This window comes from Oncorhynchus gorbuscha, linkage group LG22 (assembly GCF_021184085.1).
Source record: "Oncorhynchus gorbuscha isolate QuinsamMale2020 ecotype Even-year linkage group LG22, OgorEven_v1.0, whole genome shotgun sequence".
Classification (NCBI taxonomy): Eukaryota; Metazoa; Chordata; class Actinopteri; order Salmoniformes; family Salmonidae; genus Oncorhynchus; species Oncorhynchus gorbuscha.
The window spans coordinates 35785772-35792082 of record NC_060194.1 but is presented as its reverse complement, the minus strand read 5'-3'; positions in this window follow the sequence as shown (position 1 = coordinate 35792082).

The following is a 6311-nucleotide window of genomic DNA, read 5'->3' as shown; positions in this document are numbered from 1 at the left end:
TGATATTATTTACAATCACTACACTCACTGTTTTATGCCAATGAATACATTACATCAGCAGGCTTGAATGAAACAACGTGTGGATATTTCTTTTTTTTCTCTCTGAACGGGAGCTTGTTTGTTGGAACGTTTGATGTATTTGATGGAGAGTCTGTGTGTGTTCCGAGTAAGTTGCATCAGGAAATATGTTGTATTTGGTTGAGAAAGCGAGTGAGGTACACATATACACACACACACACGATATGCACCTGCTCGTGATAAAAATCAGGTTATGTCACGAGATGAGTTTCCATGGTAACAGTAACAGAGTGATAGCATTTTACAGGCATTGTCACATAGTGATAGCCCTTTACAGCCATTGTCACAGAGTGATAGCCCTTTACAGGCAGTATTACAGATCGATAGCCCTTTACAGGCAGTATTACAGAGTGATAACCCTTTACAGGCATTATTACAGAGCGATATACCTTTACAGACATTATTACAGAGTGATAGCCCTTTACAGGTGTTGTTACAGAGCGATATACCTTTACAGGTATTATTACAGAGTGATAACCCTTTACAGGTATTATTACAAAACAATATATACCTTTACAGGCATTGTTACAGAGTGATAGCCCTTTACAGGCATTATTACAGAGTGATAGCCATTTACAGGCATTGTTACAGAGTGATAGCCCTTTACAGGCATTATTACAAAGTGATAGCCATTTACAGGTATTGTCACCGAGCGATAGACCTTTACAGGCATTATTACAGAGTGATAACACTTTACAGGTATTATTACAGAGTGATAACCCTTTACAGGCAGTATTACAGAGCGATATACCTTTACAGGCAGTATTACAGAGTGATAACCCTTTACAGACCTAGGACCTAGGATCAAGAGAGACGCTCAAGTGTTTTAGTACTATATCTCTTGACACAATGATGAAAATAATCATGGCCTCTAAACCTTCAAGCTGTATACTGGACCCTATTCCAACTAAACTACTGAAAGAGCTGCTTCCTGTGCTTGGCCCTCCTATGTTGAACATAATAAACGGCTCTCTATCCACTGGATGTGTACCAAACTCACTAAAAGTGGCAGTAATAAAGCCTCTCTTGAAAAAGCCAAACCTTGACCCAGAAAATATAAAAAACTATCGGCCTATATCGAATCTTCCATTCCTCTCAAAGATTTTAGAGAAGGCTGTTGCGCAGCAACTCACTGCCTTCCTGAAGACAAACAATGTATACGAAATGCTTCAGTCTGGTTTTAGACCCCATCATAGCACTGAGACGGCACTTGTGAAGGTGGTAAATGACATTTTGATGGCATCGGACCGAGGCTCTGCATCTGTCCTCGTGCTCCTAGACCTTAGTGCTGCTTTTGATACCATCGATCACCACATTCTTTTGGAGAGATTGGAAACCCAAATTGGTCTACACGGACATGTTCTGGCCTGGTTTAGGAATCCAGGGCCGGATCTTATCTGTCGGAAAGATATCAGTTTGTCTCTGTGAATGGTTTGTCCTCTGACAAATCAACTGTACATTTCGGTGTTCCTCAAGGTTCTGTTTTAGGACCACTATTGTTTTCACTATATATTTTACCTCTTGGGGATGTTATTCGAAAACATAATGTAAACTTTCACTGCTATGCGGATGACACACAGCTGTACATTTCAATGAAACATGGTGAAGCACCAAAATTGCCCTCGCTAGAAGCATGTGTTTCAGACATAAGGAAGTGGATGGCTGCAAACTTTCTACTATTAAACTCGGACAAAACAGAGATGCTTGTTCTAGGTCCCAAGAAACAAAGAGATCTTCTGTTGAATCTGACAATTAATCTTAATGGTTGTACAGTCGTCTCAAATAAAACTGTGAAGGACCTCGGCGTTACTCTGGACCCTGATCTCTCTTTTGAAGGACATATCAAGACCATTTCGAGGACAGCTTTTTTCCATCTACGTAACATTGCAAAAATCAGAAACTTTCTGTCCAAAAATGATGCAGAAAAATTAATCCATGCTTTTGTCACTTCTAGGTTAGACTACTGCAATGCTCTATTTTCCGGCTACCCGGATAAAGCACTAAATAAACTTCAGTTAGTGCTAAATACGGCTGCTAGAATCCTGACTAGAACCAAAAAATTTGATCATATTACTCCAGTGCTAGCCTCTCTACACTGGCTTCCTGTCAAAGCAAGGGCTGATTTCAAGGTTTTACTGCTAACCTACAAAGCATTACATGGGCTTGCTCCTACCTACCTCTCTGATTTGGTCCTGCCGTACATACCTATACGTACGCTACGGTCACAACACGCAGGCCTCCTAATTGTCCCTAGAATGTCTAAGCAAACAGCTGGAGGCAGGGCTTTCTCCTATAGAGCTCCATTTTTATGGAACGGTCTGCCTACCCATGTCAGAGACGCAAACTCGGTCTCAACCTTTAAGTCTTTACTGAAGACTCATCTCTTCAGTGGGTCATATGATTGAGTGTAGTCTGGCCCAGGAGTGGGAAGGTGAACGGAAAGGCTCTGGAGCAACGAACCGCCCTTGCTGTCTCTGCCTGGCCGGTTCCCCTTTTTCCACTGGGATTCTCTGCCTCTAACCCTGTTACGGGGCTGAGTCACTGGCTTGCTGGGGCTCTCTCGTGCCGTCCCTGGGGGGTGCGTCACCTGGGTGGGTTGATTCACTGTTGTGGTCGGCCTGTCTGGGTTTCCCCCCTTGGGTTGTACCGTGTCGGAGATCTTTGTGGGCTATACTCGGCCTTGTCTCAGGATGGTAAGTTGGTGGTTGAAGATTTCCCTCTAGTGGTGTGGGGGCTGTTCTTTGGCAAAGTGGGTGGGGTTATATCCTTCCTGTTTGGCCCTGTCCGGGGTGTCCTCGGATGGGGCCACAGTGTCTCCTGACCCCTCCTGTCTCAGCCTCCAGTATTTATGCTGCAGTAGTTTATGTGTTGGGGGCTAGGGTCAGTTTGTTTATCTGGAGTACTTCTCCTGTCCTATTCGGTGTCCTGTGTAAATCTAAGTGTGCGTTCTCTAATTCTCTCCTTCTCTCTTTCTTTCTCTCTCTCGGAGGACCTGAGCCCTAGAACCATGCCCCAGGACTACCTGACATGATGACTCCTTGCTGTCCCCAGTCCACCTGGCCATGCTGCTGCTCCAGTTTCAACTGGCCTGGGCCCTAGGACCATGTCCCAGGACTACCTGACATGAGGACTCCTTGCTGTCCCCAGTCCACCTGGCCATGCTCCTGCTCCAGTTTCAACTGTTCTGCCTTACTATTATTCAACCATGCTGGTCATTTATGAACATTTGAACATCTTGGCCACGTTCTGTTATAATCTCCACCCGGCACAGCCAGAAGAGGACTGGCCACCCCACATATGCTCTCTCTAATTCTCTCTTTCTTTCTCTCTCTCGGAAGACCTGAACCCTAGAACCGTGCCCCAGGACTACCTGACATGATGGCTCCTTGCTGTCCCCAGTCCACCTGACTGTGCTGCTGCTCCAGTTTCAACTGTTCTGCCTTATTGTTATTTGACCATGCTGGTCATTTATGAACATTTGAACATCTTGGTCATGTTCTGTTATAATCTCTACCCGGCACAGCCAGAAGAGGACTGGCCACCCCACATAGCCCGGTTCCTCTCTAGGTTTCTTCCTAGGTTTTGGCCTTTCTAGGGAGTTTTTCCTAGCCACCGTGCTTTTACACCTGCATTGTTTGCTGTTTGGGGTTTTAGGCTGGGTTTCTGTACAGCACTTTGAGATATCAGCTGATGTACGAAGGGCTATATAAATAAATTTGATTTGATTTGATTTGATGTACAGGCATTATTACAGAGCGATATACCTTTACAGACATTATTACAGAGTGATAGCCCTTTACAGGTGTTGTTACAGAGCGATATACCTTTACAGGTATTATTACAGAGTGATAACCCTTTACAGGTATTATTACAAAACAATATATACCTTTACAGGCATTGTTACAGAGTGATAGCCCTTTACAGGCATTATTACAGAGTGATAGCCATTTACAGGCATTGTTACAGAGTGATAGCCCTTTACAGGCATTATTACAAAGTGATAGCCATTTACAGGTATTGTCACCGAGCGATAGACCTTTACAGGCATTATTACAGAGTGATAACACTTTACAGGTATTATTACAGAGTCATAACCCTTTACAGGCATTATTACAGAGTCATAGCCCTTTACAGGCATTATTACATAGTGATAGCCCTTTACAGGCATTATTACAGAGTGATAGCCCTTTACTGGCATTATTACAGAGTGATAGCCCTTTACAGGTATTATTACAGAGTGATAACCCTTTACAGGTGTTATTACAGAGTGATAACCCTTTACATGCATTATTACAGAGTCATAGCCCTTTCTATGCATTATTGCAGAGTGATAGCCCTTTACAGGTATTATTACAGAGTGATAACCATTTAGAGGTATTATTACAGAGTGATAACCCTTTACAGTCAGTATTACAGAGTGATAACCCTTTACAGGCATTATTACAGAGTGATAACCCTTTACAGGCAGTATTACAGAGTGATAGCCCTTTACAGGCAGTATTACAGAGTGATAACCCTTTACAGGCAGTATTACAGAGTGATAACCCTTTACAGGTATTATTACAGTGATAACCCTTTACATGTATTATTACAGTGATAGCCCTTTACAGGTATTATTACAGTGATAACCCTTTACAGGCATTATTACAGAGTGATAACCCTTTACAGGCAGTATTACAGAGTGATAGCCCTTTACAGGCAGTATTACAGAGTGATAACCCTTTACAGGCAGTATTACAGAGTGATAACCCTTTACAGGTATTATTACAGTGATAACCCTTTACAGGTATTATTACAGTGATAACCCGTTACATGTATTATTACAGTGATAACCCTTTACAGGTATTATTACAGTGATAACCCTTTACAGGTATTATTACAGTGATAACCCTTTACAGGCATTATTACAGAGTGATAACCCTTTACAGGCAGTATTACAGAGTGATAGCCCTTTACAGGTATTATTACAGTGATAACCCTTTACAGGTATTATTACAGTGATAGCCCTTTACAGGTATTATTACAGTGATAACCCTTTACAGGCAGTATTACAGAGTGATAACCCTTTACAGGCAGTATTACAGAGTGATAACCCTTTACAGGCATTATTACAGAGTGATAACCCTTTGCAGGCAGTATTACAGAGTGATAACACTTTACAGGCAGTATTACAGAGTGATAGCCCTTTACAGGCATTGTTATAGAGGAAGAGGAATATTTAATACGTACAATAGAGTGAACATAAACACACACAATCCTATTCTCTTCCCATCCACACAAAAATAGGCCAAAATAAAATTACAGTTCGGGGGTTTGTGCCAAAGCAGCAGCTACTATTCCTGGGGTCCGAACGCAATAAGGCACTTACATCACACATGAAAAAAAGATAAAACAGTACATCATATAACATTATTACACCACTACATATCTACAGGCACCCCTTGTTGCGTCGTGCTTTAGAATAGCCCTTAGTCGGGGTATATTGGCCATATACCACATCCCCTCAGGCCTTATTGCTTAAATAACCCATTCCCTATAGAAATTGAGTTAATTAATGGAGAGAGAGAGGGAGAGAGAGAATAAACTACTGCATACTGCCATGTAATGAGAGCCAGAGCATTCCAAGTGCATCAAATGTCTGCCGATCTATAAGAAAGGCAGAGAGGGAAAGTTGGCAGCCATTTTGAAAAGCAGTTGCAATGAGCCAGTGGATAAGGAACGTGCAGTCATCAGTATCTGGCCATGCTCAAGAGGAAGATCAAAGTACAATGCTTTCAAACCAACATCATTTAAACCATTAACTTTTACCCCAACCCATGACCCTTAACTTGCTCAATAGTTCTGTTGATATAATAGTTGATCCTTTTTAGTAGATATACAAAGCAATAAACTGAACAACAGTTGAAGGTCTTATGTGAATCCACTAATCTCTTATTTCATATAGCTATTAATCATGTTATGGACACAGGTTTACAAACTTAAAGACATGTTACATCAGAAAGGGAACATAATGACCCCAAAAGTACAGATGCCTGAAACCTGATCTACCTTGAAATAGCATGTCTAGACCAGACTTTAATGTTGATGAGAGCTTTACAAGGGATGACTCTCTAGCCTGACTCCTTGATGAGTGCAAGAGATTGAGCCAGGGTCAAGCTGATATCTTTGAATGAACCATTGGCGCCATCTAGCGCCAAATGCTCGCAAGGATTTGAAGGAACACGATTCAAATG